This window comes from Lissotriton helveticus, chromosome 1_1 (genome assembly GCF_964261635.1).
Source record: "Lissotriton helveticus chromosome 1_1, aLisHel1.1, whole genome shotgun sequence".
Taxonomy (NCBI): Eukaryota; Metazoa; Chordata; class Amphibia; order Caudata; family Salamandridae; genus Lissotriton; species Lissotriton helveticus.
The window spans coordinates 50,756,574-50,768,574 of record NC_136057.1 but is presented as its reverse complement, the minus strand read 5'-3'; positions in this window follow the sequence as shown (position 1 = coordinate 50,768,574).

Sequence of the window (12,001 nt, the reverse complement as noted above, 5' to 3'; positions counted from 1 at the left end):
CAAAAATGAGCACGTTTCCAGGATGAGAGAGCTGCACAATCAAAAAAGAAAAAACTTTTATTTGTCCATAGTCATAGGTCTTGGCCTCAAATATAATGATTTCGGCCAGGTGCTGTGTGGTCTAGAAACAAGAGTTCAGGCTCAGCAGTGTTCAATCGAATTGACGGAGGCACAGCTTCTTGTAGAATGTTGTCGCTTTCTTTTTCAGAAGTAGTTCCTTTCAGACGTGCATCACTAAAGGGTAGGAACCGAGGCACTGTCTCAGCCTCAGAGTCAGCAATTCCCTCCTGGACCCACCGGTCATACGGAAGAGGCAGTGGGACCCTCTTACAATGATTGCCGTGGACCCAATGTTTCTTTCCCCCCACTCGAACAGCAAATCTTGTCAAGATGAGAACTAGATGAGGGCCGGTCCACCGGGGCTGGTCATTCTTTGTTCACTGGAAATTCTTGACCAGTACCCAGGATCCAGGATCGATAGGATGCCCTGGAGTTTCAGAGGCCTGAGGCAGAGCGTCGTGGACCTGTTGGTGTAAAGCACGCAATTTAGCCGTCAAATCATACAGATAGTCAAGCAGTACAGGGTGCTCAATTTCACTGAACCTGGAGGGCCTTGGCACTCCCCATATGTTGTCCGGACGGCCGAACACAATTTCATGTTGACTAAGTCCCACTCTAGAGTGAACAGTCATTCTTGTGGATAGGAGTGCCAAGGGCAGAGCGTCAGGCCATTTAAGACCTGTGCTTGCTTGGATCTTGGCGAGTTTCAACTTTAACGTGCCGTTATAGCACTCCACTAATCCAGCTGATTGGGGGTGATTTGCAGCGTGGAACTTCTGTTGTATGCCTAGCCCCTCACACACTCTCTTCATCACTCGTCCCACGAATTCACTCCCATTGTCACTCCAGACCATTCTAGGCATTCCAAACCTAGGGAAGAACTCTTTGACAAGGGCTTTAGCTGTTGATAGGGCAGTGTTGTCCTTCAGGGGGTATGCTTCGATCCATTTTGAAAAAGCGCAAACAACAACGAGTACGTATTTCAAGTTGTTGCACCTCTCCATGTGGATGAAATCGAGTTGCAAAACCTCGAACGGATACGTTGGAGGCGCAAAATGGCCAGCTGGAGTTGGGGTTCCCTTACCAGGATTGTACATCAAACACACCATACAGTTCTTGACCACGTTTTCTGCATACTTAGGGATCCTAGTGTTCTGCCACACTGGGGCCAACAACTTGCAAATTCCATTCGCTGATGTGAGCCATTCAAGGAGCCATTGTAACCACTGCAAGCACATACGCATCGGGTAACAGCCATCTCTGATGCTCTAACGATTCAACCCAACAACCATTCGCATCCAGTTTACCCTTACCTTCTCTCCATTCATTCACCTCTTTCTCTGTGGCTTCAGCTTGGATGGACTTCACACTCTCGATCGTGTCCTCACACATTCTAACGTCCCCAACCCATCTCGCAGGGTCTACAACATACATTCGGCTCGTCACATTCCTGGCTGCATTCCCACGACCAACATCATCCGTCACCTTTTTGTGTGCACTGCATTTCACAATCGCAACTTGTAGTGGCAAGGTCAGTGACTCGAGAAGCTCATTTACTAACTGACCATGTTGGATCTTATACCATGCGACGTCAGGAACCCACGCCATAATCGTCCAAAACTGTGAGCCACGCCAAAGGCGTATTGGCTGTCTGTGTACACATTCACTAGTTTCCCTTTCGCCAACACACATGCTCTTGTAAGTGCAATCAACTCTGCTGCTTGCGCGTAATTGTGGGGGATACGTGCAGCTTCAACAATTGTATGCAAAGTTGTCACAGCATATGCTGAAGTCGTATCACCATTCGGCAGCTTGAAACACGAACTGTCAACCCATAAAGTAGCGTTGCATTCAGAAAGAGGAGTGTCCTGTAAGTCTATTCTCCCTTTTGTCTCTTCTTCTGTCCTAAAACAGCAGTCCTGTTCTTTGACCTCGTCTATCTCTACTGGAATGGGCAATAACGTGGCTGGGTTCAGTGTGTCGCACCTCTTTATGTGTATGTGACTCGCTAACAGTGTCAGCTCATAGCTTGACAATTGGGCACTAGTTAAATGCTGTGTCCTTGTTCTGTTCAACAAAATGTCTACTGCATGCGGGACCATGACGATTAACATATTATTCATTACTAACCCCGCAGACTGTCGAAATCAGACAGCTGCTGCCGCAGTGGCCCTCAAGCAACTTGGCAATGCTTTAGCTACCGGATCTAGAGTTGCCGAAAAGTGCGCGCATGGACGCTGTTTGTCCCCAAAAGGCTGTGTCAGAACTGATAATGCGCAACCTTCTTTCTCATGGACATACAACGTGAAAGGCTTACTGTAGTCGGGGGTACCCAACACAGGGGCCGAACACAATGCATCACGTAACTCGGAAAAACTTGTCTGGCACTCTTCAGACCACGGAATGGGTTTTGGTGTATCCTTGCGAGTTAATGCCACCAAAGGGTTGGCCAACAAGGAGAAATTTGGTATCCATTGTCTGCAATATGATGTAATGCCCAAAAAAGCACGCACTTCTCTCTGTGTCCTTGGGACACTAAATTTTGCAGTTGCCTGAATTCTTTCTGTGGTCAGTTCCCTTCCTTCCTTCGATAAGAGGTGACCTAAGTAGGTCACTTCTTGTCGACAATATTGCAACTTTGAAAGAGAGACTTTGTGGTGCAACTCACATAAATGACGCAGCAATGACAATGTGGCTTGTTTGCAAATCTCCTCAGTATCTGCAGCGACCAGTAAATCATCAACGTACTGAATAAGAGTAGAGCCATCGGGTAAGACAACCGTATCAAGCTGTGATTTTAGAGCCTGACTGAATATTGACGGACTTTCACAGTAGCCCTGAGGAGCGCGTTTGAAGCGGAAACTTCGGCCTCCTAAATTGAAGCCAAAAATATCCCTGCTCTCCTCAGCAATCGGGATGCTGAAGAAAGCATTCTTCAAATCAATCACTGAGAACCAAGTGGCTGAAGCTGGAATCATAGTCAACAGGGTAGTGATATCGGGAACAACTGGAAACTGTGGCACAACAATCTTGTTCACTTCTCTCAGATCAATCACAAGCCTATAGACAGGTTGTTGGGAAGGATCAGTACGCTTTAAAACCGGCAGAAGAGGACTATTACAGATGTTACCTCTTGTCTCCTCAATTACATCTTTCTCAATCAAATCGTAAATTATTGCTAACAACGCCTTTTCACCTTCGCTAGATATTTTGTATTGGGGAATACGTGGCAGTCTAACGTTGGCTTTCAACGTTATAACATATGGCGCTATTTCCAAAAGACCCACATCATTGGATCCAGTAGCCCAAAGTACATCTGGAAGAGAGGACAATTCTGTTGGACGTTTGTCCTTTGACAAATACATTGGAGAAACCACTTTCTTACCCAGGGTAAGTTGTACTCCCTAAGGAGAACAGTACAAAGTCGCATGTAATCTTTTTAACAGATCCAATCCTAACAAGTTTTCACCACAACCTGTTGTAAGAATGAGGGGTGCTTCCAATTCACAAGGTCCAACAGAAAGAGACATAGGACTAGAAACCGGGTTCCTAACCGGGGCGCCAGAAAAACCTACTGAAACGTTCATTTCGCCAGACAAAGGTGCACCAGGGAGTTTTGAGTGCATAATAGAACTCTTTGTAGCACCAGTATACAACAGAAAAGGCTCTGACACACCTGATGTAATCACCTCAACATAAGGTCCATTCTGATCTACTGGAACTGAAACGACTCCCTCTCTTTGTCCATGGCTGTCCTAGCAATCATTACCCTCCATATTCTCATTTTCTGCATAGTAATCATCAGCATAGTACTGAGCCGTCCTAGAAAACACGTTATTCTGCTGGTCAAAACTATTCATGGAATTCTGAGGCGGGAAAGAAAGAGCATTCTGGGGGAAATTTCCACGGCCCCTACCTCTAGGAGCCTGTTGAGCACCTCGACCTCTCGCGCCAGAAACACCATTCATACGCCGTAACAAAACTGGACAACTACTCTTGAAATGACCCTCTTCCTTGCAATACGCACACTGATTTGGCCCATACAGTAAACGTGGTTGAGAAGACTCGTTTCTTTGCGAGTTCCTCGGATATTTCTGGGGTTGCTGATAGTCGTGCTGACTAGCAGTACGAGGTGGATAAGCTTGCTGCAGAAGGACTTTAGTTTTCAATTCCTTAGTCTTTTTATCCGCTTTCTCTAGCTCGTATTTGCGCCTATTTTCATAGTACTGGGCTGTAGCTAAAATCTGCGCTGATGTGGAAACAGCCCAAGCACTCTCAGAATCCTTCAACTTATTGCATAGTTCAGGAAGCAAATTATGTACAAATTTGTCAGCAAACAATCTCTGGCCACCCTCAGTAGCCATATCTTGACTGCTATGATCAACGAAAGTCTCCTCAAACCGCGTGAAAAAGTCAGACACAGTCTCATCTTTCTTCTGCTTGCATGCGGACAACTTGTCCCAATCAACACGCAATTCGGGCCTTAAAGTCTTCATATATGCAATAATCCTACCAGGAAGTTCTGCTACTAAAGGCTCAGGTTTAGCACCGCCAACTTGTCTAGCATCAGCAGCGGTGATGTTAACCCATGTGTCACCTAACTGACACCGAACTATCTACGTCCCAGAAAAACGTTTTGGAAAAAGGACTTGGTTACGTCCCAACATCGAATCTGGATAAATTCCACCTTTGCAAAGAGATGCAGGAGTTTATGAGACGCCTCAAACTCCAAGTGTTCTTCAGAGACAAGGAAGACAACCAAAATCAGGGAGACACAGGACTGAAGCCGAGATCCAGCTTCACTCCCATGAATAGCACATTACCTGTTGAACTGCTTGCTTTTGAAAACGCAGTCATGAAGGAACTAGAAGAACTGACCCCTACTGACAAGCGGGTATACCAGAACATCTCTAAGGATGAACGTATAGCCCTCAGAGAACTAAGTAACAACAAAGAACTGGTAATAAAACCTGCGGATAAAGGTGGTGCGACCGTAATCCAGAGCAAAGTACTATATCACAATGAGTGCATGCGACTACTAAATGACCAACGGAACTACGAGATCCTACACGAGGACCCAACCGAAAAAATACGAACCAAAATCAACACCATGGTAGAAGAAGCATTGGCACACGATTGGATAACGAAAAAAGAAGGTGAACTTCTATGCCAAAAGAATCCAAGGACCCCCTACCTATATACACTACCGAAGATTCATAAAAATCTCCAAAATCCCCCAGGAAGACCAATAGTGTCGGGGATCGGCTCAATCTTGGAACCACTGTCTAAATTCGCTGATGCATTCTGGAGACCAATGGTCCAACGTACCTCGACATATTTGAAAGACACAAAAGATGTCCTTAATTTACTCAAAGATCAAGATTTCAATCCAGAAACACAGCTTTTAATAAGCTGCGATGTGGAATCCCTCTATACAAGCTTGCCACATCAAGAGACCCTAACAATAATAGAGGATGTACTGTTCCAAGATGAATGGGACTATCAGACTCCACGAAATGTGGTTATGGAATGTTGCTCTCTGGCTCTGAAAGAAATTTTTTTTGAATACGAAGGGACCATATACCTCCAAAAACACGGGACCAGTATGGGGAGCACATTTGCGCCGAGCATAGCCGGTTTCTATGTTCACTACCTTGAGGTCACTAAAATCCTGAACCCCAGAAATCCCTTCAGGCATCACATTAAGACCTGGAAGAGATACATCGATGATATCCTGATCATCTGGGATGGAGATGAAAAATCCTCCAGACAGTTCCTCACATGGCTAAATCTACAGGACGATTTTTTGAACTTCACCAGCACAATCTCAAAAAGCAATCTGGTCTTCCTAGATTTAAACATTTTTCCAAAAGATGGCAAACTGATGACTACTACCCACTTTAAAAGCACATCAAAAAACTGCTTACTAATGTACCAAAGCTTCCATCCCAAACACCTGCGGGACAATTTACCATATGGCCAATTTCTGCGGCTACGTAGAAACTGCACTGAGATCAGCAATTTTAAAACTCAATCAAAAGATCTCAAGAGAAAACTGGAAGATCGCCAATATCCAAAAAGAATCATCGAGCAGGCCTACAAAAGGGCAAGGAATAACTGCAGAGAAAGCCTTCTCGAAGATAAAATCCAAAAAGAGGAAGAGCGAAGACATATTTGTGTCACCACATTTAACACAAGCTCCAACCAGGTGACAAAAATCATAAACAAGAACTGGAAAATCTTACAGTGGCAATCTACAACTACCAAAACCAATTTTCTCGCACAAAAAGGCGCAGAGCATCCGAGACATGCTAGTCCACACTAGACCTAGGACTACCATCAGCAATCAAGCCAGAAATGTAAATTTTGTACATGGTCACCATCCCTGTGGTAATTGCAAAGTATGTTGCCTGACAAAAAAGAGCACATCAATTACATTCAACGATGGCACAGTGTGGGAACAAAGAAACTTCAGCAACTGCAACAGCTCGAATGCCATATATTTGATAAAATGTCCGTGCAATATGGAATACGTAGGAATGACCAGCAGAGCCATCAAGACAAGGATAGGTGAGCATAAGAGCACCGTCAAATGTAAACAAGCATTGGAAATGCAATAGGTCTCGCATTAGAAAAGTTGGAGCTATTGGTCTTGTAAATGACAATTATTTTATTTATGTGTTGTTTTTTAAAATAGCTAAATTGATAGCTTTGTCATTTACAATGCCAATAGTTATAACTTTCGTGAATGTGACACCTACGAATGGGCAGTCTGCTCGCTCTTGGTGGGGCCCAAAGTGTATCAAGCCAGCCGCAGGGATGCCTTCCTCCACGGGCAGGACAGAGTTACATATAAAACATTTATGATGAAAGTACAATACTGCTGAATAAAAAAAACGGTCCCTATTGGGACGTCTGAGCAGAGAAGTTTTAAACCATGAGCAATTGCATGGACCCCCACTTCCAAGCCCTCCAATAAAACGTATGATAGTCAAAATTCCTGGTTTAACAATGTAGCCCATAGAAAACGGATTATTTTTCGAATTTGACAGACCAGCATGCCTAATAGAAGTTTAATGCCATGGGTTTTAACCAAGGCGATTTCCTGCAGTAACATGGGCATTTCCTTTCCAGTGCAAAAGTTATTTTGTGTTGGATAAGTGTTTTTTTCTCAGCGAAAATACCACTGTGCGCGGTATCACTTCACAGAGTGTTTTACTAGGGTGTAGTTTGGTCTGTCTAGTGGTAGGCCAGGTTGAAACTACGCCAGCATATTTCGTTCATTTACAAGATGGTTTATGGAAAATTCCCGAAATCACGTCTCTTCGCGAGATGTGGCATTCGCTGTAAAAATGTATTGTGAATGCATGCATACTATACATGAGCGTCTGTTTACAATGCTTTGTTTAAATACATCCACATAGCAAAAATGTATGCGAGGACGCATTGTTTTTTTTAACATAACTTTACTAAAACTAATTATAGCAATAACGTCTGTAGTGGAGGACCACATCTGTGAATGCAAATATTTGGGAACTAAAGTTTTAATTGCAAGCGCTCTGCCCCGGCGGACACGAAGTAACTTGAACATTCGGCTGTTACTGTGGTGCCCCATTTCTGAATCATTACAATAATTCAGCACTGATTAGTAGCATAAGGGCCTGAACGAGCAGATACGGAGAAATAAATATAAAAATTAACAAAAACACGCAGGGGGCCCTAAATATATATACTGCCCGTGTCCCACCAAATATTAAAATGTCACTAAGTCAGAGAGTATATCTGAAGCTGCCAAACACATTTCGTAGGTCTAGCACCTCACAAGTAACACGCAATATAAGCTTTTGGGATACGGATTGCCATGCAAAATAAACGGGTACCATCGACTCGTGGAGCTTCCTCGTACAGGCAAAAGGAGCCGTGGGATAACATTCTAACACCACTACCAACCGCAAGCAGGAACTCCAGATTTTTTTTGGCAAATATTTTACTGTTTTAAAAGTAATTATACGTTCTATAAAACGGAGCAACAACTGCGATTACTTAGCAAAGTCAAACGCTGGGGTATAAACCTTTACCTTAATAGAGTTCAAGCGCACGCATATAGACAACCGGAAGAGAGATCTCAGTTTAAAAGCGAAGACACGACGGCCACGCGCCGAACACTGGACATAGCGACAGCGCTACAAGGCACGGCCCACGCACCCTGCCACGGAGATCGGGGTGCACGGGCGGGAATAAAGAGATGGGACAACGGGCGGGCGGGAGTAAAGAGATAGCAGACAAGGGGTGCACGGGCGGGAGTAAAGAGATGGGAAAACGGGCGGGAGTAAAGAGATAAAGAGATGGGGACAAGGGGTGCACAGGCGGGAGTGAAGAGATAGCGGACAAAGTTGTATGGAAAACAAGCAGAAGGGATAGCAGACTTGTTCCCCTGGTTAGGTGTTGTCGCAACAGGCCTGCATTGCTGTGGGGAGGGGGGAGGAGAAATGCGACGCGGCAGGCAGGGGAGGGGGCGGAGCGGGGGTGTGGGAGGAGGGAGAGCGGATTAAGGAGAGCGGGAGGAGGCAGCGAGTCAAAACGGAGGGCATTGCTGTGGGGAGGGGGGAGGAGAAATGCAACGCGACACGGCAGGCAGGGGAGGGGGCGGTGCGGGGGAGCGGGAGGAGGCAGCGAGTCAAAACGGAGGGCATTGCTGTGGGGAGGGGAGAGGTGCGACACGGCAGGCAGGGGAGGAGAGTAGGAGGAGGAGGGGGAAGGAGAGTAGGGGAGGCACGGCCTAGCGGCCGTGCAATCAAGAAGTGAGGGGGCGTAGCTGGGGGAGGCAGTGAGAGAGAGAGTAGGCAAGGCAGGCGGCTGGGGGCATGTGCACGCGCTTTTAAGCTCAATGCGCATGCGCATTGAGCTTAAATTTCTCGTGCACTGCAAGGAATCGCCACGATTCCTTGCAAGTTGGTTAAAGAGTGGATAAGCCCCCATAGTCTCGCAAGCTCGATGCACATGCGCATCGACAGGCGAGACCTAAAAATCAAGCACAAAACTGACCAACCACTTCCTTGAAATGGACCACAAGCCTGAAGAAATGTCATGGACAATAATTGAATTGGTCGCTAGAGAAGAACAACTATTGGAAAAGGAACAAAGATGGGTTTTCAGAATCAAATCCCATAAGAACGGCCTTAACGATGACATACCCTGGGGCCGTTTGTGAGGTAGTACTGAAAAATTAAGGACCTCTCCCTGAAAAATTTCCAATGTTTCGAAAACCCTACCCATATATCCTACCCAATGTCTTTTACCAACGCCTAACCAAACGACCGACAAAAAAACACCACTTCCGGACCAACCAGGAAGTGTTCCAAAAACAAGCGGCCATTTTGAGTTAGCAGACTAGTAGTTGGAAATAATACATATGCCAATGACAGTGCAATACCGGCATTGGTATAAATAGACGAAGGCGAGGTGAAGCTGATGTTCTCCTCGGAGCGGCACGGGGGTAGGAATAAGGCACTGTCGAGCAGCGGTTACGTAAGTAAAATCAACCACGAACTAACAGCCGAGGGTGACAGACCTTCAGAAACAAAAAGGTAAAACAAGCTCCCGTGAACCAAGCTATCTAACGAGAGTATATGGCTCTGTCTATCCCCTTTTAGTTGACCGCATCGAAAAAAAACCTCGTATCTGCCGGCTCATGAGGCACGTTTTCTGAACCGGGAAAGTATGTATACCATCTATATATATCTCTGTGCCTTCCCTATCATTTGCAATCGCAACTCAGAAACGAGTAAACCGATTGCACAATCTTCTATCAATCAAAGAACAGAGACATTGGTAGAAATGGGTGTCAGTCCTTCTCTGTGAGTCACTGTTATATGTGTGTTGAGACTTTATGTATGTTTGTCTTACCGAAAACTAAGCTCTGCAATCAGGAGTATATTTGGTAAAAGCTATCTTCAAATTTTTGTTAGATATGCATGTGTTCTAAAATTCAATGACAAATTCGAGTCTAACCATGTGCTATGAATGTATTTACTTCATTCTGTTATTTTTCCTTTCTCTTGCAGAGACCACTGCGTCTTTTTTCATTTTCACGCTTCACATTGGGCCAACTCATGCCCTGAAGCACAAGCTGTTAGCCGATTTTTGCTATCAGTTTGTAGGACGCTAGGCTATACTACTTAGAACTGAGTACCTCCAAGTAGGGACCACCACTGGTCCTGATGATCAGACAGTAGGGGACTGTCTGTGAAACATGTCGACCCGGTAGTTGCTAAACAGCCCTACCCCACAACCCCTTTTTAACATTCCCAGCCAGGGAAGCGAATAAATTTTTTTTTTCCACTAGCCAGGGAATTTTTAACTTTTTTAATCACATTGTTAGGTCCCTACACCTCACCATCTCCACTGTCACTGCACAAACACATAGTCTTTCACCACAAAATTATAGTGCTCCCGCGTAGCTCGTAGGTCGTAGCACGCCCCGCCCCGTAGAGGGACAGGAAGACCCCCATGATGAAGCATGACACTAAGGGACTCTTAGTGTGTGAGGGGTATTTTAAAAGCACATAGTGCCTTCATCCCACTGTTTCGATGAAGAGCCAACCTCCTTTTCAAAAATATATTTATGAAAACCCTTAAAAATAAACACTTGCACTTTTTCTTGATAGAATCTCTTTGTTTATATAAGTCTTCCAGGAGGGTGATTCTATTGCTTCCTCTACACTTCCTCTTTTGATTAATAGTTATCCGGTTTAGCACCACCAACTTGTCTAGCATCAGCAGCGGTGATGTTAACCCATGTGTCACCTAACTCTTGATCATGATCTGCATGACGAATCTTTCCCCATAGAGGCTGTGGAACAACATTTCCAAACAACATGTCTACATCGGCTAAATTCATGATACAGGAGCTTGCAGTCTGTGACAACTCCTTATAATACCCTGCAGGATTTTTACGGGGATCAGGCAATGTCTGTTTTAGAGCCAAAACCTCAGATCTTTTCCAAGGAACATGTACCCACACAAGCTGAAAATGCGGCGGAATGGCTGGATTAGAATTTGCGTCACCTTCCCTCCAAACTGGGGGAACCTCTCTCATGGGATACTGTCACGCCTTTTTTCCTACCTGGCATGTCATGCTCAGATAGCGAACGAGAATTGCTTCCCTTACTCCTATAAGACAATAACGTCTCAATCGCTTGTTCAACATCGGTACCCACAATCATGCCTTCCGTGAACTTGACCGCCTACGGAATAATTCAGGCATGTCATATTCTGGATCATTTCCTTCCAAATCTTGACTATGGAATATACACATTTGTTCAAAAACATATCTCTGCGTAGATGCATCCCACTGACGGAAAACTTCCATGACGGACTGAACGTCATACTTTACAGTATTGGTAACCCATTTAAGCACTAACTCATTTAGCACTTCTCTCTCTTGATAGCTAGGCAGTCGACTCCGCAACTGTCTTAGTTCTGTGTTAGGGGTCGTATTAGGCGACCCAAAGAGAGGTGAGAAAAGACCAGTGACAGTGTTTGCTACTCTCTGTCGAACAGAAGGAGAAACTGACGGAAGGGCAGATATGCCAGAGAAGACAGGCTGATGTAAAACAGATGTCGAGACAGTAGTAGAGGGAGGATTAGCATAAGCAGCTGGAGCAGTAGGCGAAGTCTTAGAAAAAACAGATGAAGTAGGCAGCAAAGACGGCGGCCCTTGTGAGGGCTGCGCCGGAGGAGTAGGAACCAGCTGAAGAGGAGCTGGTGATTGTGGAAGAACTGGGGTTTGTGCAGCGGGCGTGGTATAACAGAGCGTTGAGGTGGGTGCAGTAGCATTTTGTGCATAGGGGGTGGTGAACTCAGTAAATGAGACATTAAAGGATCCTTCTCAATTGTCTCTTTTGATCCTTGTCCTTTACGTGGCAAAACTGGGTAGCAG